The sequence below is a fragment of the Rhamphochromis longiceps genome, unplaced genomic scaffold, assembly GCF_057381845.1.
Source record: "Rhamphochromis longiceps isolate RC_006_pf unplaced genomic scaffold, R_longiceps_female_GT1.1 unmapped_scaffold_4, whole genome shotgun sequence".
Taxonomy (NCBI): Eukaryota; Metazoa; Chordata; class Actinopteri; order Cichliformes; family Cichlidae; genus Rhamphochromis; species Rhamphochromis longiceps.
This window is the reverse complement of record NW_028187224.1, coordinates 245,798-269,602: the sequence shown is the minus strand read 5'-3', so window position 1 is coordinate 269,602 and position 23,805 is coordinate 245,798. Positions and strand designations below refer to the sequence as shown.

At 41.5% G+C, this 23,805-nt stretch overlaps 1 protein-coding gene and 1 long non-coding RNA gene across 4 annotated transcripts in view; both read right to left on the bottom strand.

Annotated features, from left to right (window-relative positions):
• LOC146640589 (protein NLRC3-like) overlaps positions 1–4,912 on the bottom strand; it is a 33,993-nt gene extending 29,081 nt beyond the window's left edge. For both annotated transcript variants that reach the window (XM_085399929.1, XM_085399930.1), the window contains exon 1: positions 4,290–4,912. The gene's annotated coding sequence lies outside the window, so the exon portion shown is untranslated. The remainder of the gene's footprint in view (positions 1–4,289) is intronic.
• Positions 4,913–19,243: 14,331 nt separating this feature from the next.
• On the bottom strand, positions 19,244–22,468 carry LOC146640588 (uncharacterized). Of its 2 annotated transcripts, XR_014909995.1 has the most exons (8): positions 22,395–22,468; positions 21,879–21,918; positions 21,687–21,733; positions 21,330–21,374; positions 20,457–20,486; positions 19,944–20,012; positions 19,662–19,736; positions 19,244–19,266 (listed from the first exon to the last, which is right to left on the bottom strand). It is a non-coding gene; the product is annotated as an uncharacterized LOC146640588 (long non-coding RNA). The 2 variants fall into 2 exon arrangements; XR_014909994.1 differs by lacking the exon at positions 19,244–19,266 and having other exon boundaries at positions 19,273–19,736.
• Between the last annotated feature and the right edge of the window lie 1,337 nt (positions 22,469–23,805).

Here is a 23,805-nt window from a genome sequence, read left to right as displayed (position 1 = left end):
AAGACCGCAATACTCTAATTCCTCAATTAAGTGATGTGATGGGTATTGGTGGCCAGTGTTGGGGAGTAACGGAATACATGTACCGCCGTTACGTATTTAAAATACAAAATATGAGTAACTGTATTCCGTTACAGTTACAGTTCGGGTTGTTGCGTGGTTGAGAGGAGGCGGCAAAACACCTAGCAGGCTAGTCGGAAGAACACACACCCACGCTGGTATCGATAATCCACGGTGGTTCTTTAATACGCCTTCTTCAACAACCATATAAAAGCCCGGTTGAACGGCTGTGGCTCAACAACATAACGCCCAGCGTTCATACAACCCAAGCGTTGCAAATAAAACAAAAAAAAAGGTCTGGAGAAGAAAACATAAATCCGTCCCTCGTTAAGCACAAGCGTGAAGGCATGTGTCCTCATAATCCCAGAGCGAGAGAGAGAGAGACCAGTGGCACACACTGATGACACCCTTAACCCTCGACTTGGGTGTCTTAAAGGGACACCACACCATAGTGGCTGTTACATTACCGTTTAAAAAGGTGGTATTCAGAATACAGTTACTTTGTTGAAATAAATGGATTACACGGCGGTACTTTCCCGTTTCATCTTGTCGCGGGTCAGGACTGTTTGGGTTTTGTTTGACAGCTACGTTCTGTTGTTCCAGGCGGCAGCGTTACGGTTGCCATGGTTACAGGGTGACGCTCTCTCTCTCTGCGCGTTTCCTGGGTGAGAGAGCGCATTTTTGTTGTTGCTGTTGTGGTTGTTGTGCTAAGCTAACAGGCAGAATGCTACATGTATAGCTCTAAAGCATGTAGCCTGATGGGCAGTGTAGTTCGTGCTGCAGGGAGAATGGACCGTCATACCCGTTATGTGTCTGTGAGCGCGAGGAGGGAGAAAAAGGAAAAGTACGAGTTGTCATCGAGCAGAAATGGGAGCTGGAAGCATGTAAATATAATAATAACCACTGCAGCCAAGAAGAGTGCCTGACGAGCCCAGCTGTAAGTAAGCTATTAAGACTCGACTGTACACCGTGTTCGTGTTTTCCTCCGAAACAATAAGTTCTGTTGGAGCAGCCTTTCAACGCCTCTCTCTGTCTCTCGCTAGCAAAGTTGACCCAGACAACAAAGTAAAGCTAGTTTTCAGCTATGAGCCCGACACGAACCCGACGTATTAGTCAGAGGTCCTTTACTACAGTTCGGAGCCGCGGACCTTCAGTAATAGTAATAAATCACAGCAATAGTACATTCATGTGTTAGGAGGTGGTGGGTAGGTGTATTGTTGTTGTTTGGGTTTTGTTTTCCTTTTTGGCATAGGTAGGCGAGGCAGGGCTTGATGGCATTCCGGCACACCTGCGGCACATCGGACGTCATCAGTGAGCGCTTTTATGGAGCCGAGTCACGGACGTCTGGTGTCGGAGTATTGCTGCTGTCACAAGTGGTAACGTGTTAGTGCAAGCTGAATCTGCTGATTCCACGCTGTGGAGCTGCATGTTTTAAGGATCCACTTTTTGCCTGCTTCTCTTTTGTTTTAGCCTGTTCCGCTGCCTGCTCGCCTGCCTCGTTTTTGGTGTTGGCTACTGTGGATCCGCGACGGAGAGCTATGTTCCATCAGGCTGTGATCACTGCTGCAGCTGTAGTTTGTGTTTCAAGTAAGCTCTCCAACTCTCCCCGTCCACTTTTGTTTAACTTTCGGCTATCAACGGTACTCCGTAAACTCTGTTTTATTCCTCGTTGTCAGGTAGCTCCGGTGCGTCATCTGCATACCTCGGCTTCGTCTCATCTCTTCGGTGTTACTCTCCTGGCACATTTTTATCTGTCACTGTATATAGCCCCCTTCCTTGTAAATATTCCCTATTCTGGTATATAAACTTGCATCACAACTATCCTGTGCCCGTGTGTGTTTCTGCCACTTAATCCATCCGTGTAAGATTACCTAACATCATGTAGTTGTAAACAGCATGATAATATGTTAAGTAATCCAAAGTATTCAGAATACGTTACTCTCATCGAGTAACGTAATGGAATACGTTACAGAATACATTTTGGGGCATGTATTCTGTAATCTGTAATGGAATACATTTTAAAACTAACCTTCCCAAAACTGTTGGTGGCACTGCACTCAATTGGTTAGGTTTATTTGTCAGAACTTTCTCTGTCAGCCTTCTCGGTTCCAAATCATCTTCTGCTCCTCTGTCATGCGGCGTCCCACAGGGTTCAATTTTAGGGCCACTGCTCGTTTTACTGTATTTATTGCCTCTGGGTTCCATCTTTAGAAGGCATGGGATCGCATTTCATTGTTATGCCGATGACTGCCAAATTCATTTGCCACTGAAGCAGAAGGGTGGCATCTCCATAAAACCTCTCATGACATGCCTAGATGACATTAAAGCTTGGTTGGCTATAAACTTTTTAAATTTTAATGAAAAGAAAACAGAAGTGTTGCTGTTTGGACCCACTGGTCCCTGTGAGTCCTCCTCTGTAGATTTGGGACCCCTGGAAGTTTATTTTAAACCTGTTGTTACTGATCTTGGTTTTAAGTTGGACGTGATTTGAAATTGGAGAACCAAATCAGAGCAGTGGTGAAGTCCAGTTTTCATCATTTAAGGCGACTGGCAAATCTTTTCTTTCAAAGCAGCACCTTGAAACAGTGATCCATGCTTTTATTTCTTCCCACCTGGACTGTAACGCACTTTATGTGGGGGTCAGTCAGTCATTGCTCTCACGTCTGCAGCTGGTTCAAAATGCTGCTGCACGACTCCTAACAGGAACTTGTAAAAGAGAGCATATAACCCCTGTGCTGGCCTCCCTGCACTGGCTGCCTGTGTCTTTTAGAGTTCATTTTAAAATTTGTGCCGTTTGTCTTTAAATGCTTTCACAGTCTTGCCCCACTGTAGCTCTCTGAGCTTCTTCATCTCCACACACTGTGTCAGTCCCAGGTCAGCTGACCAGCTGCTCCTGGAGGTACCGAGATCCAGGCGGAATTTATTTTTTCTTTCTTTTATTTGGCTTTTATTTATACCTTATGTAATTTTATTGGGGGGGTTGGATTTCACAAGGAAGTCAAACAAAATGCAGTAATTTGCAAAACATGCTGCTAAACACAGCAGTACTACAAATTATTCCACCTGCTGAAAAGTGGATCTAATGTGGGCGGACTCACACTTAGCAAATGGTAAATGGCCTGCATTTGTATAGTGCTTTTCTAGTCCATAGGACCCCAAAGCGCTTTACACTACATTCAGTCATCCACCCATTCACACACAGGCGATAGCAAGCTACATTGTAGCCACAGCTGCCCTGGGGCGCACTGACAGAGGCGAGGCTGCCGGACACAGGCGCCACCAGGCCCTCTGACCACCACCAGTAGGCAAACACAGGGTTAGTATCTTGCCCAAGGATATTTGGCGTGCAGCCTGGGATCGAACCACCGACCTTCTGATTAGTGGCTGACCTGCTCTGCCACCTGAGCTACAGCCACCCCACCCCAAATAAACCTGTGATGTGAGAATGTAATCAAACTGTTGATCAGAGGCAAAGTAATTTAAAGTTTATGATGCTATCGTCTAATGTTAGCTGACATGATGTTAGCTTGTAAACTTATGTTGTTGTCTGGGTCTCATGTCTGATCTGATGATAATAACTGTGACAACACAGAGATTAAATAAAGGACGTTGGTGGGACTTCTTATGTTAGAACTATAACTTCAGTTAAGGAGTGAGACGTAAGGTGACAAGGAGAATGAAGAGAATGAGAAAGAAGTAACTGGGAAGAGAAAATGAAAACAAAAATTTGAAATGATCAAATTTGTGTTAACAGATGATGGTGATTTTAAAAATTCAAGTAATTTAAAGGTTTTATCCTATTTGTTGTTGTTTTTTTTCATATTCTTCTATTTGCAAGAGGTTATTAATAAAACAGGTTCTCTTTCTGGTTTCTCTTTTTGGACGCACTCTCTACAGCTTATCACATCCAAAATGGCGGAAGTCAGGTACAAAACCTCGACAGAAACAATCAGCAAGAATTTTAGCATCAGTCCAAAATAAAACTGTCCAACTACAGAGTTTTAAAATCCAACTAAACTATGAACAGAGATCTTTTACAAATAGGCTATTGATGAGATGACAGTGGTAACAAAAACGTACACATCCGCGCACACAGACAAAATGGCGGGAGAGCGTTTAACGGTCGACCTCATGAGTCCGTTACCGTGAACTATGGAGCGGCAGATTTGTGCTGGAACTGAGCTGCACACAGCTGATGTTAGCCAGGAAACATTACACACTGCTAACGTTACCTTCACACGGAGCTCCACACGGAGACGATCAGCGTCAGGCACAAACACCAAGTTCAGAAAAGAGGAACTTTGAGCAGGAAGGAAAGAGTCAGAGCGGCGTTTGAGGACACGTTTACAACCACGAACATCAGAATCTGTCTGTGCTGCATTCAAGTGCAAGTTGGAAACTCACTAATCTCTGTCATGTTGTCCAAAGATGATTTATTTCTGCTGGTTTTCTTGTTTGAAACACAAACATGTGTCAGCACTTTGTTGTTCTTCACCCTGCAGCATTTGAATATTTCAGGAGTAAACTGATCATAAATTCATGAAGTCATGACTGAAAGTGCAGACTGAGAGTGGATCACATGATGTTTGAGGTGTGTCATGTGACATGTTCAGTATTGTCACACATGTCTAGATTGTCCCTGATATCATAACTGCTCAAACACTGATGATTATATTTGAAGAATTATTCCTGATGGCAGCAAAGTTTGAATGGAGCTCTCTGTCTGTGCTGATTTGTCGCCCTCTGGAGGTCAAAGCACAAACTGCATGATGTCACTGTAACCACCACGGTGACAGGAAGTGTTTTTAAATGATGAAATATGTCAGTGATGCTGATAGTGTGTTCATCACAGACGTTCAGGCTGACATGAATCAAAGTTAATGTCATTATGGACCAAGGACAGTACTCTGGGTCTCCTGCAGAACAACTCGAGCTGTGATACCTGAATGAAGAGCCTCTGCTGCTTTAAAGAAGGAGGCTCGAGGCAGAGGTGAGGTGCAGACCAACCAGCTTTTATTCAGCAACTTTAACAGAAGGATCAGAAAAATAAAACTATACAGCACAGTGATGCTGACTGAAGCCACAGCATTAAACTAAACAAGCATCTGATCATCTTTAACAACATCTAATAAATAATGACAACTATTTACTCCTGTATTTCCTACAATAAAGCCTGTTCAGATATTTGTTGCTGATGGAAATGTAAAAGGCTCCCAGGAACCAAAGGACAAAAACAGAGGCAACAGTCACAGCTGCAAAGGATCCCCTAACACATAAACTGGTTCGAAGATATTTTCTAGCTCTGCAGAGGAGCTTGATTGCACGGACAGTAAAAAGTGGATTCAATATCAGCAGCGAGTGCTGAGTGATATAACGGTGCTGCGAGCAGCAGTGCAAAGGCTCACACAGAGACAGCAGCTACACTGTGTGTGGATGTGATCCACAGTCACAGCTGTGGGTTTCAGTCAGTGTGTCTCTAACTTCATGGTCACATTTCAAAGCTTATTGGAGCCAGAAGATGTTCAAGTAAAAGATTTATTGCTGTACTCGTCTACCAGGATAACAGGAGGTTCATAAAGCTGTGTAATACTTCAGCTTTACATCATGCAGTAGTAGTTGTGTCCCTTTGTGTTTATTAGTGTGTTCACACGTCTACTTTAACTTCACTCTGTAATGAAAGGATTCAAATCACTGATAAATACATACATGCTGACTCTGAGTCTCAGTGAAGGAGGAAAGGATGGATGAAGGCAGCCTAGTGTGGGTCATGTGTGTCCAGCAGTCATCCAGGGCCTGGATCCATCTGTAACAGGAAGACAAAGTCCAGCCTGTAATCATCCTATCAGGCACAGCGTTTCCATCCAGCATCCTGACGACGCTAACAACCCGTCAAACGTCTCCTCTGGTCCACAGAAGTCACACTTCCTGTGTCATGTTTACCTTTTTAAGTGTGCTATTCAAGCCTGTGTGACCAACTCTGACTCTCCAGATTCCATCCTGGTCTCTGCTGCAGCTTCTTCTACACGACTGTTTTCTGTATAATAATATCTGCCTTTCCCGTCTCTGTCCCAGTGTGCCTGCCACTCGTCCTTCATCTTTACCTTCATTATACTCTTCACCTCACTTTCACTGTATTTTATAGTCAAACCTGCACGACTTCTTCTTGCTGCACCTTTTTAAACTTATCGTCCTGTTCATTGCATCAACACCGATATTCACAGGGAGCCATAAGAAATCCACTTCTATCCCTCTGTGTTTGATTCTATACAGTAAATGAAGTATATCAAAAACAATATGTTGCCTAGAGTCTGAAGACATATCACCTGTGCTCACTAGCACGCTGCTAGAGTCCCAGCAAACCACATACCTGCATATTAGTGCGTCCTCCACCCAGTTCAAGCCAGTAACATGACTACCAGCTCCCAGTATAAACTGCCACATCATCTGTAATTCTTTTACTCATCACCAAACTTATTTGTGGGAGAACAAATGCAGCAGCCGTTCTTTTATCTGACAGTGTTGACGCATCAGTAAATATCCTCACATGACCTGAGGACTTTCCCACTATATGAACCTGCTTTTAGTCGCCCCTCCTCCCTCGCCACAAGCTTCCTTTACAACATAACTTATAAAAAACAACTTTATTGACAATCAGCAATAACAATTACAGACAGTCTAGAAGAAGAATCACATGATCAAGGAGCAGAAGTTTATGGTTTTAATAGCTTTTACATTTTGGGAAAGTTTTAAAAACATTGTTGGGTTTTCTTTCTAAAGCGTTGAAAGGACGGCTTTGCATCAGAAAATAAGATCAGCAAATGAATCCATTAAAGTTCTTTTGCCTTGTTTGCAAAAGAAGCCAAACAACATTTGTGTTACAAAGAGAGACTTCAGAACAGATCAAAGATCACAAACATCAGGCACTGATGGAAACAGCCAAACACAGAAACAGAGGCACCAGCAGGTGAAGGAGGCCTGTTGTAGAAATGACTCTGAGTGCTCAGGTAGAAACGCATGAAGAACCAGTGCGTCTAATATTTGGAGACCAGTCTGTGTTTGAGCGTCCTGGATGAAACACAGATCATGTTGCAGAGCGAGGACGTCGTCTTTCCTCCCGAGTGTGTAACTACAGGACGTGTGCAGCAGGTTTAATCGTCCTCCTGACAGTTACTGATGAACGAGTCCTTCAGGGAGGCTCCAGGATCACTGTGGCTTTTACCAGCTGCTGCTAAACTGAGAGGTGTTGCTGCTTCATGTGTGAAGATGTTTGCATGGCTTTAACAGTGCAGACGTTCCTCATGTGCACCCATTTCATATGTTTTATTGTGATGTTTAGTAACATCTGCTTCCCTCCTTCAGGCAGACGATAAAGTGAGCTCAGCCTTAAACATGTGGAGAGAACGTTTGACCGACAGTCCTGGGACGACTGCAGAACAATGGTTTGTTTTTAATGATAAAGTTTCATAATGGAAATAAATGCTGAGCCTGTTTCATGATGTTGGCCCTGCAGCATCAGGCAGGATTAATACTGTAACAAACGTGTGTCACAGTTATAATGACTTTAAATGAAGACTTGGGTTGGATGGAGATGTCAGCTGGATTTGTGCTGACTGTCACTTTAAATGTTTTCAGTTCTGTTCAGCTTCTAAATCTACTTTTGTATAATGTTTGCTGAGTTTTGCACTTCATGACGCTTTTAAGAAGAGCCAATAAATCCTGACTTTACACAAAAATAAAGGTTTAATGTGTTTAGTGTGACAGTGGAGGAGAGCGCACATAATAAGAGTCATTAACAGAATGGTGACAATTATAATCTGTCTCATTTTAGGAGCAGCTCACAGGCACAACAGACTACAGAGCAATCAAAGCACCAGTTAAACGTCCATGTGACCGGCTTACAGCCAATGAACAATCAGTCCCCACTGTCCCCACCAACATCACTGTACTGGAAAGACTGTGCTGCCATGGTCAGAGATGAACTGGTACTAAAATGTAAGGCAGCTGATGTGTGTGGCCTTAGCAGCACAAATGCATCACGGCTGCAACGCTGCAGTGTGTTTAAACATTTGAACATTTCTGTGGCTTCAAACCAGCAGCTGCTCTGTACTCAGTCGTGTTTGTGTGTCTGTCAAAGTGATTGTTGTCTTTAAAAAGCCTTTTGTGTTTGAGTTTTGTGAGCAGTGCCGAGCTTCTCTGTAGTCTAAGCTGAGTCGATATATTTGATTCCATGTTTGGTGTGATTTTCAAAGTCAGCAGCAGCAAACGCTGAACAAGCAAAGTTTGGGCCCATCAGAGACAGCAGTGGATCTGCTGACCTGTAGGTGTTGGAGGTGTTTGTGTGCAGCTGTGGGTCAGTCAGCTTTATTTCACTTATCCATGACAGAGCGCTGTTAGCTGTGAGTTAGCATCCACTGAGCTGTTTCATCTACTCTGTCACTGCCAGCAAGCAGAGCCCAGGGTTGGCTTCATAAGCTGGATGTGGCCTTGCTCAAGGGCACTTTAGCAGCACGTTCCCAGCAGTAACAGAGGGATTCAAACTGGTGACCCTGGAGTAGGAATCACCCAGAAAAGTCACCTTATGCCAGAAGTTTTAGTGAGACGGGAACAACATTACAGCTCTGATGTCATTGACCTGTGCAGTGAGGACATATTGAACTGTGAGGACACAGCTTATAGGTTCAACACTGACCCTGGGTCAGCATGTGCAGGTGACATGGTGTTGGTGTCACCACTACAGACAGCTCAGGTTCAACTGGTTCTTCTTTGATTTGCTTCTATAGCACAAAGGTTGACACCAGTCTGGTCCAGTTAGCATCTGAATCCATAAACGTGTGAGCTCGTCCCACCAGAGGACGTCAGCATCATGGGGATAATGTCTACAGCAGGAAAACACAGGGACAGTTGGGTTTGCTGCACATCTGGAACACACAGTTAGCTCAGATATGTTCATGTCGCTAACACCAATATAGCGACTGAGTGCTCTATAGCAGCTAATGCTAACAACTGTAACACTGCTGTTTGTCATGGTTTTCAGACCAAATGATAACAAACGTTGGGAAAAGTGAAATATTGGAACATGAAATCATAAATTATTACATTTAAACAACAATAATACAGCTAAATTTCCCCTGTAGGCTCATAAGCTGCTCACCTGGATGCTACATCAGTGCAGTCCTCTCTGAACATTAGATAATCAACACACACACACTTATTGTTGAGAGGCTGACTTCACTAAACTCACAGAAACTCTTAAGAAGCTCCTCAAATGATGACTTTGGAGTTTTGTGTTACTGTCAGTGTATAAAAGCTAGAAAAGGAAGAAAAGCAGGAGAAATGATCAAAGTGCTGCTGTGTGCAGGAAGAACTACAACATGTTAGTGAGAAACACAAACAGGGTGTGAAACACACTCCAGAGGAAACGCTGTGTGCAGGCTGTCTGTGACTTCCTGTGTCTCTGCCACAGACTGGGACAGACACCAGTGAAACCAGTCACTGTGGTCATGTGCTTGTAGCCAGCAGCCTGTGATGTGAGGCTGCTTGAGTCAGTCGTCTGCTTCCACCATGTAAACCTTGGTGTCTCCTACATGCACAGATGTTTCCTACAGACTGTGCTGCTCCAGCTGTCACACAGATGTTGAATCAGCAACATCTGCTGTCACGTCCTCCCTGGTCCCACAGATAACAGGCTGCATACAAGAGGCTCACCTCTGCTACCTGCTGCTCCACTCCCCATCGCTGTTTTGGCCACGCCTCCCGTTGGTCAGCAGGTAAAGGTGAAGCCTGGGACATGGAAGCCTTTACAGCAGAGCTTCATGGGCCTGACAGCAGCAGGCTGAGGAGAGAAAGGTGACAGAGTTCGCTGTTACAAACAGTTTCTCAGCTTTGATCTAAAAGAGCTTCTTTCCTGTTAAAGCAGCTGAGAGTGAGCACATGTTCTCCCCCTGAGGTTCTCATGACAGAGGAAGAACTCACAGCTGAGGAGGACCAGGATCTCCATCCACTCACAGTCCCTGCAAACAAAACCACCATTTGAACTTTAACATTTGCTACGTGTGCACACAGTAAGTGATGGAGGATGAACTGGTCCTGTCTCTGTTGGTGGGCTCGTATACTGGCAGGAAGGAAGCTTCTCTGGGATTTCTCAGGCTTTTCCCCGCAGCACGACGTGTGATAAATACTCACAAATACTCACAAACGTGTCATTTCATGCGTCGGTCAAACACTCGACGCCCAGCTGGAAACACTTCAGGGAAGTTCATCTGCCCGAGATTCAGAAAAGTCACAGAAAATGTCAAATTGTTGTGATATAGATGTTTATCAAATCAAATCACTTTTGTTGTCACATCACATGTGCAGGTACACTGGTACAGCACATGTGGGTGAAATTCTTGTGTGCGAGCTGCACAAGCAACAGAGGTGTGCAGGACGATAGGATATGATCATGGTCACAGCGCAGCCCCAGTGATGTTAAACACAGAGGGTTCAAACCTGTCGTTGCTTCATCAGTGTGGACGTTTAAAGATGGATGTAACCATTTAATTATGGTTGCATAATTAATTATGTAATTAATTATGCAATGGGAGACAATGGGAAACAATGGGAGGTCGGACCTCCACGCGCTCTCCGGACAAAGACGCCGTAAAAAATGTAATAAAGAACACCAAAAAAAAGTTTCTGTAGAGTTAACGGCTCTGCGTTTCCAACAGAGGGAGGGAAATCTGGAGGATGTTTATTTTAAAAACCCTTATACATCAGGTTCTTGTTCTCTGCAGCTTTCAGCAGAATTTCCTCACCAATGTGGTAGTAGTGCAATCTCAAGATGATGGGCCGAGGAAGATGACTTTGTTTGGGACGCTGGCGATTCACTCTATGTGCTCGATCGATGAGTGGCTTCTCCTCGAGAGATAGCGCCTCCGCCAACAGGTGTGAACCAACTCAGTCATCTTGGGTCCCTCTGTGCCTTCTGGTATTCCTGCAGTTCTTAAATGATTCCTCCTGGAGTGCCTCAAGAGCTCCACATCTCTCATCTAACTTCTTTACCTCCGCAGACAAACGCTCCACAGTGGCCTGGAGAGTGGCGATGGTGTCAGAGTGGTTCGAGGCACAGTCCTGCAGTTCAGTCAAAGTGTTATCATGCCTGGCCACGTCGCTTTTTATGTCCGAAATTGAGGGCTGGATGCTCTGGTTCAAGGATGATATCTCGCCTCCTATGGTGGTAGAAATCTCTAATATGCAAGTGTCCAGTGCTAGTTAGTTAGTTCTAGTTCTAGTGGTTAGTGGGGCTTTATTTGATGATTCTAGTGTGTGTTACATTGTTGTCATATTGTTGAGTCGCAGAGCTGCACAGTGTTACAGTTTCTGTAGAGTCTGGTATAAGGAACTCAGATCCCTCTGTGAATAATGTTCACTGAAACTGATCTGTAGTTAATGAACTAGTCAGGATTTACACTAGAGAATGTTTCTGCCATTACATGGCCTGTATTTGTAGAGCGCTTTACTCGTCCCTAAGGACCCCAAAGTGCTTTTTTGCCCAAGGACACAACGACCGAGACTGTCCGAGCCGGGGCTCGAACCGGCAACCTTCCGATTACAAGACGAGCTGCCGACTCTTGAGCCACGATCGGCCCACATATTGTTGTCTTTTGTTGCAGACACCAAGTGTTGAGATCCTGTCTCAACCTCCTACATTCTTCCAGCAGGTTACACATTATTTTTTGTATTTGGAATCAAATATATGTGTCAGTTGGGCCTAGTGCAGGGGTCAGCAACCTTTAACACCCAAAGAGCCTTTTGGACCCGGTTTCCACGCAAAGGGTCAGGGTTCGGGAAAACACTGGGAGCCGCAAATACTTTGTGACATCTAAAATGAAGATAACACTGTGTATATTGTTTTTACCTTTATGCTTTGTGTGAACAACTACAGTGTGTTGCTTATGAAATCCATGAAGTGCTACAGAGAAAATTACATTTGATTTATGTAATGAACACATTTTGAGCTCTTAAAGAAATATAACAAAGGAAAGCTGAACTACAATGATCCATGTAGCAAACACAAACTGTTATATCGCCTTTGGGCTTTTGGAGCCTTGACCTGACTTTTAAAAAAAGCGCGTTCATGCAAACATCGTCGGGTCTGCCGTGATATGTTTACAACGGGACTTCTGCTCCTGAACCTCTGCGCACAGCGTCTGCAGGTAAGGTAACTTTATTTATACCCAAAGGCAAGGTAAATTTGCTTTACAGACAAATGACAGCATTTGACATCCCTTTAAAAACACACATACCTAGTAAATATATAAAGCTCACTGTGACACATACTTTAATATTTCGAATCAAAATCAGTTCTTATTTAATTCAGTGACAGCAACGGGGACAAAGCTGTTTTTATAACGCTTTGTCCTGCATCTCGGAAATAGAAACCTCCGTCCTGAGGGAAGAAGCTGAAATTCACCCCTTAGAGGATGGGAACCATTTTTAAGGATTGATAAAGCCATCCTCTGTACCTGCTCAGAGTACAGGGAGGCTAAACAAGACTGTGGCTCACCTATCAGACGACTGGACCATCTCACTATCTGATTCAGAGAGTTTTTCTCTGTGACAGAGGTCTGACCGAACCATGCCACCAAACAAAAGGATAAAACAGACTCAATAAAAGAACGATAAACAAAGTTAACATTTTTTGGTCAATGTGGAAATGAACAAGTTTCCTAAGGCAATAAAGGTGCTGGTGACCCTTTTTACAAACTGATTTGCAATTTTGATCAAAGTTCAGTTTTTCATTGATTATGGTCCCAAGATATTTATATGATTGTACTTGCTCTATTTTCTGACCTTTAATTAAAGTGACTCCGTGCCCATTTTGTTGTTTCCTAAAATCAACAACCATGTCTTTTGTTTTAGATATGTTCAGCTGGAGATAAGACTCCTCCCACCACTGAACAAAGTCATCAATGACTGGGCCGTGGTTAGTTTCACCCTCTTTCAGTAAGCTGACAATAACAGAGTCATCTGCATATTTAATAATGACCCTGTTTTCATGTCTGCCCTGACACATGTTTGTATAGAGAGTGAATAATAAGGGCGATAGGACGCAGCCTTGAGGAGAACCTGTGGAGGAGAACACTGGGTCAGACAGAACCCCATTTATTCTCACTCTTTGTGACCTGTCAGTTAGAAAATCTAAAATCCAGCCCAGCAGGTTTTTCCTGATTTCAAACTGTTCTAAAAGTCTTTTAATTAAAATATGGGGCTGTGTTGTATTAAAAGCCGAAGAAAAATCAATGAAAAGAAGTCTTGCAAAAGTCCCTTTACTCTCTACATGTTTAAGAATCAGATTTAGTAAAGTCAAAAGTGCGTCCTCCACTCCTCTGTTGGGCCTGTATGCAAACTGCATTGGATCCAGCTGACCTTCAGTCTCTTCATAATCACATTTCTGATGATTTTTTCAAAGACTTTCATGACAACTGAAGTGAGGCAACAGGCCTGAAGTCGTTTAGATTTAGGGACAGGAACCACGACTGCTTCTTTGCAAAGAGAGGGCACATGTTGTGTTTGCAAGGATTTGTTAAAAATAACCTGAAATATAGGCCTGAGTTCATCAGCACAAGGTTTAATTAGGCGGCCACTAATATTATCAGGACCTGGCTCTTGTTCACATTGACTGTATGAAAGGCCTTTTTAACATCGCTGAGTTCAATGATAAAGTGCTGAGTATCTCTCAGTTTCTGTTTCAGTTCCCAAATATCCTCGCTGAAATCAGAAGAACTAAAACGAGCATAAAACATGTTTAAAGCATTTGAAAATCTCTGTCTGAATTAAAACATCTAAAATGACCTGACTGCTGCTCTGGGGATTTTGAAACCCTGCTATGGTTTTCATACAAGTCCAGGCAGACCCAAAAGTTTTTGCAGCAAATTTGCTTTCAAGAAGGTTTTTGTCTGTTTTGCTTTCAACATCTCGATTTTCATTTCCTTGGTAGCTGTCTGAAAATCGGTAACAGCCCCTCTTTAAAGGCCTGTCTCTTTTTCCTTAAACAGGATTTGACACTTTTAGTGACCCATGGCTTATTGTTAGCGTAAATTTTAACGCGCTTACGGGGTATAATCATGTCTTTACAAAATACTGCACAGGAGCTAGTAACATCCACCAAAGCGTCGAGATCATCTCCACAAGACTGAAGACGGGGCTGTACGAAGTCACTTTATCTCTACAGGACTGTAAGCTGTCGTCTGTGAGGCGTGAGCGTGTTTGTTTGAACACAGTTCACGGTGGAGAACAGCTGCTGACATAATGTGGATCCCAAGATCCATAACTGGCCTACCTGGGGCTGAAAGTCTCCATAAATGCAGGCGTTTCGGCGGCTACACCGGCTTCCACGAGTGTGACGCTTATTTTGAGAAAATAATAGAATATAAATGTATTTTTATATTTCAATATCACAATAATCTTCCAATGTAGAACTACAAGTTAAAAAAGAACTAACATAAATCAAATCCACTTCAGCTAAATACTTCTCATTTATTTCCATCTTACATGCTGTGACTGCAGCCATTCCCACATCTCTGTGAATGGGACTCATGGACATGGATCAGTGGTTGTTGATCAATGGTCCTGAGAATCTGCATAATTAAGATGAAGGAACGGAGCTCCCAGCCCATCGTTCCTGCAGCTGCTTTCAGTCTTTATGCAAATGTCCTGTTTGTAAGACTGAAACCTGCAGCTGAGACTGAAGACGTCACCTGATGATGACGACACGTTTCTCCCACAAAACGCTGCGTCCAGATGAACAGAAGCAACAGACTCACTTTCCTGGATGATTGAGATGCATCAAGACTTCATTGTGTGTTACTTCTCATTCAGCACAGACACATTATTCCTGTTAGGTCATGTCAGCTGTCACTCAGTACAAGCACAACTGTGAACAACACAAACTTCTCTTCAATGTGTCACAGAAACACTAAGTGTGAGAGCCTGTATGACACACAGGACAGACTGTAAGCTCTGCTGGCTGCACAGCACTTTGTAGCAGTTTTCCAACATGTCCTCCACCCGTGATGTCAGTGGTGGGACCCCAGTCACAGCACTCAGCACCACCTCCTTTAAATGGATTTTATAGCAGTTCCTCCCGTTACTCGGTGCAACGCTTCTTAAATGTGTTTTTGCAGGATAAAACACAGCAGGTGGTGTAGAGAGGACGTCAGCTGACGGAGCAGAGGGAGGCAGACTGTGGATAAATGACAGAGTGAGAGGAGAGCAACCATGACAGAAGCACAGGTGTGGCAGATAGAAGTGGCTTTATAGACACTTATTGTCAGTCCTCGTGCATGCTGTGGAAATAAGTGTCTGTGTCATGAGGTGACATGTGAGCTTATCTTTGGTCAATAAAGCCGAACGACCAGTTTTCACTTTGCTTGTTACGCTTGTTTAGTGACGTCTGGGTTTCTGTGGAGCCCGAATTTTGATGAGTTCTGGTGAAATCATCTGAGATCATCTGAGCATCGGTGAAGAGTCAGCAGAGAAAGTGTGGGACAGAAGTTTGCTTTGGACACATGGACTGAAATCAAAAAGTAACAAACAGGATTTCCAATGGACAGTATGGAGAAGTGAAAGTACACAAAGGCTGTGCTGGAACACGTGTGTTACACTTTTTGACAGCTGAGAACAAAACACAATATTTTGCATCATCTCTGCAGTGTCTCTTCTTTCCTCTGCTGTTGTGCTTTTAGCTCCAAACTGTTTCAAATGGTTTGTCAGCAAGCTGACCTCTGACCTCTGCAGTACTAACTCCTGTGTCTGTGTTACACTGTGGACATCCCTTCTGTTGGAGCGCCATCTTGTGGCAGGTTTAAGAAATGTTCTTCTTGTAAATCCAAACTGATGCACCTCCATAGCAGACTGTGGAGGCTTTCAGTGACATGAAGACTTGATTTATACTGTCATATTCTCCTGTTACACAAAGCACAGCACGCTGAACATGGATGAACTGAAACTCCCAGCATCTGACTGAGGAAAAGCACAAATCATTCTCACACTGACTCCTGCTTGATTTTAGATTTGCTTTCAAATCCTCACACTTTCATATGAAGCACTAAATGGGCTCCAGACTGTTTATCTCAGCTTCCTGTCAAACACACTGCTGCTCACACCGAGGCTCAGTTTACTCCTCCAGCCTGGCTTAACCTGCTGTCTGTTAAAAACAGTCCCACACTCCTCTGTTTAATCCTTCTGATCAGACTCTTTGATTTTGTATTGTTTTTACCTGAAGTTGTGTTTTTGACATGGTTCTGTCTGTGAAATAAAGCTCACACACACACTGCTACAGTCCTTCATACACTTAGAAACGAAGCTGCTCCTTTCCTCAGTGCTGACACATAAAGAAGAGTTGGTTTTATATCCAACACGTCTCTGTTCCAGAAAACAGCTTCAGCAGCCTCTGAGTCTGAACTTGGAGTTGGTTATAAGCCACAGGCCTGTGTGCACAGCAATGAGGAAATATAATGCAGTAAGTGAAACATGGATGTGTGGAACAGATTATCCCAAAGGTTGATTCTGTTCATCTGGACGTTCTCAGTGAAACATTTGGTCTCTCGGTCAGGTGACTCCTTTAGTCTCAGCTGACTGCAGGTTTCCAAACCTTTGTCACTGGATCACTCACTTCATCTCCAACGTGTCCCTGACACAGACAGCTGGAGCCGTTACAGCAAAATCATTGATCATCGTTTTTAGAACATTAGCTGGTGTTGGTGGGCAGGCTAGCAGTGCTAATTGTTAGCACTAGTTCTGCTGCTCTCCCTTTGTCTCTGTTATTGTTGGTCTTTAGTGAACAATAGAAAGTGTCTTCATGAGACTGTTGCCTAATGTTCAAATGTAGATAACACCACCTGCACCAACCTGTTACACAGCACAACCCTCTGGTGTAGCTTTGCCCATACGGTAAAAAAATATATTTTAAAATACATTTTAAATGTATTTAACATCATTCAAAAAAATATAAATTTAACCCTTCATATATTTCTAAGAAAACACATTCACATGTAACATCTGAAAGAAATCTTTATTTGATGTTTAAAACATACATATAGCATATCAATCAAGCAAGGAATATTCATTTTATAAGTTTATTCTCATTACATACTTAAACATTCTAAAAGAAACACACACACACATATACATATATGTGTATATATTAGGGGTCCATTTATTCATTATGATGTGGTTCAGCATCATAATGCTGAACCACAGAAACACACACACACACACACACACACACACATATATATATATATACACATATATTAGGGGTGCAACGATATTCGTATCGATATTGAACCGTTCGATACAGTGCTTTCGGTTCAGTACACATATGTATCGAACAATACAACATTTGTAATTTATTTTATCAATTTTCCTTCTGACGATGCTGTCTGTGTTGAGCGCTCAGTGAATCTGTGTTCGACTACTCCGCCTAGGCTGCACTGTCGAGCGCAGATCCACTGAGCGCTCAACACAGACAGCATAGTCAGGAGGAAGAGCGCAGGGCAAGCTAGCGAGACAGAAGTTAAGCTCTCCTTACAACATGGACCTCCCCCACCCTCATTCAGATCTGGCGTTTGGAATTATTTTGGTTTTCATGTGACGTATGACCCTGAAGGTAAGCGAGTCATGGACTAAAGTAAAACAGTATGTTGGATGTGCCATGCAATGCTCAATTACATGGGTGGGAACTAGTGTGCTAGTGCAGTTAGCTCGTTAACGTGTTGGCCGTCTAGCCCCACGCACGGAGCGATCGGCGGTAGCTCGTTAACGGAGATTTGCCGTGTTGTGGCGTTAAGGTCATTTCAACGAGATTAACCTGAAAGCACTAGTGGGAACACAACGAATATGACTGCACATTTACACCGACATCATCCTAGTGCAAAGACCAAAACAACAAGCATGCTACTAACTTTAGCCGAGTCATTTAGACAGCTGTTAGCACATGATTCTCCTTATGCTGCTGAGAATATAGCCCAGAAGAAGCGGATAGTATAGCTTTTATTTTGGAAAGAGCCATTTCTCTGTAATAAACTCTCTTTTCCAAAGATGAGTGATTCCTCAATCAGATACAGGGCTTGCAATATCGCTAGCCCGACGTCCCGGAGCTAGCGATTTTTTTCAGTCGGGCTACCAAAATCTATCTCTTCCCTGCCCGTCGGGCTATTGTAGGAAAAATATATGTCAATGCTTTTGCATTCTTTCAGAAATGTAGCTGGGTAATTATGTCATTGGCATCGGTGAGCCACTGTCAATATGTGACATATTGAAGTCGCGTTTGAATTTGCGCTTGTTTTTTTGCTTTCACTTTGCAATCGTGTGAACTGTGTATAGAGAGCGACAGCACTGATCTGTGAGTGATGATAATTTGTGCACCAATTCCTCTGACATCGTCTTATTAATCGTTAGCTTACTATGCAAACATGACAAGTGAAATCTCCCGCAGCTTAAACATGTGAGAGGTTGATCGCGCAGAGAATCGCTGAGCTTATGTGAGTGAGCGTGTAAAAGCATTTCAGTTCTGCTGAGCCAAATAAGACAGGTCAGGGTGAAGAAGTGACAGCCAAAGAAAAGCTTACCACAAAACGGAGAAGTTATGACAAATCAGACTATAAGGCAAAAAGAAGGTGCAGCTTTATGGTTTCATGGACAAAAGAATTTCTGTGGCTGCAATATGACGAGCTAAATAACCAGGGCTGCACATAAGTGGTCCGCAGGTGCGCATTCGCTGTCAAAATAAAAAACACGCACAAGGGTTAGGGTTAAATTTAAAAACTGTACTTTTGAGTTAAAATATATATTTATAATTTTAATAAATGACAAATTAAAAATGCATGAACATTTTTTTGTATCGAAAAAATATCGAACCGTGACACCAAAGTATCGAACCGAACCGAACCGTGAATTTTGTGTATCGTTGCACCCCTAGTATATATATATATATATATATATATATATATATATATATATATATATATATATATATATATATATATGTACACACACACACACACATATGTGTGTGTATGTGTATATGTGTGTGTGATTGTATGAACATAAGTCAGCATACTTAAAATGTAATTTCTTTTCCTTTTCCAGCAGTCTCAGTTCCCCCAGCTTTCACGGCAATCCTCAAAGCCCTTCTGGACACGCTGGGAAACCCCTTCCTTACCCCCACTGTAACAAACAAAAGTCACAGTTCTATTACTTTTATCAGAGTTAAAATAAAAATGTGATTTATGTTAGCTGGCTTCATTTAGCAAACAGATATTTCTGTTTATACAGATACAGATATTAATACAGATATATTTTACGCATAATTTTACCTCTTTTTTTTCCTAGATGGGAAGTCTATCCAGTTCACATTACAGTAATGCTAACACCCCTTTTGGTCGTCTCTCCTTACCTTCCAGCATTCATAAATCTGTTGACCTTCTTTGTCTGAGACCAACCACTACAATGCATCATCACCTATTTGTATTGGTAACTTACTTTACAACCTATTTTAATGGTTGCAAAGTAAGTTACTTGTGCTGTATGCAATTTTAGATACACAGAAAGTCTTCACTTACTATATATGGCTGTCATAGTGTCCTTATCAAGGGCAGTTCTTCACTCTGCGCCGATGTCCGTTTTGCTCTGTCCTCCTATAAAAAGCATGAACATTTGAGTGTTTGACTAGTTTTAGATTTCCAAAAATTTGATATTTGTACAACTAAACATTTGAACTACAATTATATGCTATTGAGCGATACTTTTATGGGTAATTTTTGGTAAAGAAACTGGTGACAGAGTTGTAGGCTTTTTAAAGTACTATTAGCTAACCATTTGAACTGACTTTCAAAGCTGATTACCTTTTAAATTGCTGTGGATCAAAACCTCCAGTGGGAAGGCGGCCATTAGAAGAACACGCACCATTGAACCTGAAAATAACAAAAACAAACAAAAAACAGAACTATATATAAGAGGGTAATAAATCTCTTCTGAAGCAATATAGTTATTTTGGGTGAAAAACAAAACATTCCTCTAAAATATATATACTGACATCAGCAATCAACATCATGATTGTAATTATTTCCTTTTTAGTACATCTACTGCTGTTTGCATGTGTCAAGCACTACGACTGTATCTATGCATATAAATTCACCATATATATCCAGCAAAAATGTTTTGTTATAGGAAAACAAACAAAGGCATTCAATCAGAGGTGAGAAATTAATTGGGAATATGAATTATAGGTGAACTATTCTTTACCTACTAGCAATCAAGCTTCTTTAACCAAGAAGCTTGAAATATTTGAATGTAAAATAAATAAATAAATAAATAATAATAAAAATAACATGATGTAATTAAAATGCACAACTTACATTAAGGAAATCTGCATTTGTATCCACAGGCTAAAAGTAAAACAGTAAATGTGTTAGTGATAGTACAGGTATTTGTAAAAAAAAAAAAAAAAAAGAGGCAGTAACTGTGACGCTTCTAGTGGGATGCTAAATGCAGAGATTTATATTTACAGTATAATACTGCATGTACGGGTAGCTGTGTTGTGAACTGTAACTGAATATTAGAGAATCTCAGAGAAATTAAATGTATTTATTTTTTTAATTTATCAATCATAAAACTGTCTGTTTTGAAGGCCTGTTACGATAACGACTTTTTGTTGGTCGGTATATTGCCCCATAAACAATTGCGACAAGTTATGTCATTGTCATTTTAAGATCATTTTATGTCTTTGAATGTATAATCATAATATAACACCATAATAATGCAAGATCTACACACTTTCGATTGACAAACCAACATCTAATTCTTAAAGTATTTAGATCATTGAAATTAGGAATCAAAATATTAGATACCTTAAAAACTTGAATAAATAGTAAATTTTCTAACAAATAGAAAACAATGATATTTAATGTTATTGTTTTGTTATCATTATATTTTATTTTTGTAAATATAATGGCAGATAAATTACATCATCAACAATTATTGAGGTCATGTACATGTACTGTGTGTTAAGTCGATATATCGATTATTGTGATAGGCCTACTGTTTTGGTATCATAACGAGCTTGTCAAACATGCATGACCACTAAACAATGTCTAAGCAGTAGTATTGGTCTGAATGACAACAAACATAACTAGTGTTTTGGAAAACCTGTTAGAAAACAGTTATTTCAATAATTATGATTAGCATGTGACACAGACACCGCATAAAAAACCACAACAACAAATACTTACTTTAGGAGGATGGGGGAGGGCAGCATGAGGTTGAGACTTTGACATCTGTAAGAAACAAATTCATGTATTACAAACAAGTCACTTAAAAATACATTAATGTGGCAGACTGTTCCCTGTTCAGATGCAGTGTATAAGTACAATCAGGGCTGTCACAACAATGGGGTGGGGCCAAGTGGCTGCAACCCTAGGTACAATGTGCAGGTATATATAATTACATATAATATATGTGAATAAAGCAAGAATCTGTTTAGGTTAGTCACTGTGCTGACTGATGCTTGCTAGGTTTATATGATTGCAAACTGCACAAAAACAACAACAGCAACAACATTAATGACAATGACAAACAAAATTACTTACATTTATGTAAATCTCACATTAGGAAGATCTGCATTCGATTTCATGGGCTGAAATAAATAGGCAGAAACATTACTGCTAAAAAAATAAAAAACAAAAACTCTAAAAAGCCTAAAAATGACTTAAAAAGCAAGGAAATGTGGAACATTGTAATTAGCGAACATTAATAAAGCATAACTGTTCTTTGTTTCTAACCTTGGTAAGTACTCTGTAGCCAGAAGGAGAGGTAGGATTTCTGTGAAAGCCAAATTAAATGTGAATAGGCTTTGATAGTTATTGAGAAGGCAGAATAATAAGAAAAGGCAAAAGTACGTCACAATATAATTAATTAAGTTACATATTTTGATTACCAAATTATGGAAGCGTGGAGCTGCCACCCAGGCAAAAGAAAAATAGAGCTATATCACGTTATGACGTGAAATGTTTATTGTTCTAACATTATACTTTTCATGTTTGTATAATATAATATCACGTTATTATAATATACATAATTGTCACGTTCGCACAATATTGTACGGACGTGATAATTATGTACATTTTTCGTACAATGTTGTTCAAACATGTTGTTCAAACATGATAGTATATTGTTAGAACGATAAACTTTTCACGTTATAACGTGATATACTTATATTTCTCTTTTGCCTGGGTGGCAGCTCTACGCTTCCGTTCCAAATAAGCGAGAATAAAGTAATATTATATGGGAAAAGGCACCTGCTAGCTTGATGATGGAGGCTTCTTAGACTGGCCACCCGCCTTGGCTTCTTGTCGCCACTCCATGAAATAAAGGCCCGTTTCCTCCATGCCGGCTAATTATTCATCCTCATTAAAATCTCGTATATGTTCAGTTGGCAGAATTGAGAATTTTACATCTTCCAACCACTTAATTAACGCGAACATAATCGGCTTGTTTCTTCCCGTCTCCTGTATCCGGCCGTTCCTCTCGCTGTCAGATTTCGCGCCTCGGAGACGTCGTTATTTTTCAAAAAAAAAAAAGAAGAAAGAAAGAAAGAAACAGTAACAGCTACTAAAGAGAGTTTTTGCACGTTCATTGCACATTTGTGGGAATGTTTAAATATTTAATTTTTATTAATTACTTTTCATTATATCTTTATTTTTTAAACCACCGTGGCAATGCGCATGCGCATACACTCCTGCACGCAAAGGGCTTTGGAGTTGACGTAATGTCGCAATGCATTGTGGGAGCGCAGCACCATCTTGGCAGGTCACGAATCAAAACAAGATTGCTACGAACCATTCTGAAACGTAGCTCAAAAGAAAATGACGGTATAGAGACAGATTCTGTCCAGATGCAAAGAGACGGTACTTGATTGTTGAAATGTGGACCCGTATGAAATATAGCCGTGGAGTAGAAACCCTGAAGACCAAACCGCTATTGACTTAGCATGATCTACTCTCATACCTTGTCTGTGGAGTCAGAGCATACATGGCGCACCAATTTCGCAATTATAAATCTCTGGAGGCGCACATCCAATTCACCAAGGACTGGGTACAAGATTTGGCTATTTTTAAGCCTCCACGTTGTGAGTACGCCGTCATTCAAGCAAAGGTAAGTCAGCTTGAGTACTGCGAGTAAAATGCGTTTGATTCCCCCCAACATTCGAATTAGTGCTAGCAAAAATTCATTCGTGAGGGGGAAATTACAGTGAGAACATGTAGAGCAGGGGTGCCCAATCCCGGTCCTCGAGAGCTACTATCCTGTAGCTTTTAGATGCATCCCTACTCCAACACAGCTGAATCAAATGGTTTGATCTCTTCAGCATGCCATCATGTTTGGCAAAGGCCTGATAACAAGCCATTCATTTGATTCAGGTGTGTGGGAACAAGGATGCATCTAAGAGCTGCAGGATAGTAGCTCTCGAGGACCGGGATTGGGCACCCCTGATGTAGAGGCTCTGTTAGAGGGATAACATAGTGAGTTCAGTGCATTGATGTGACATTGTCCTGAAGGATTTAGTTATTCTTTATGGTTAAAGAAATTGCCCTAATTAATTCATATTTATTATAAATAATCCTAATTACACATCTTGCTTCCTTGTTTGTGTCCTGTGTCACTAAAAATACATTCTGTTTTAGTTTTATACATTGATTAATGACCTGCAGA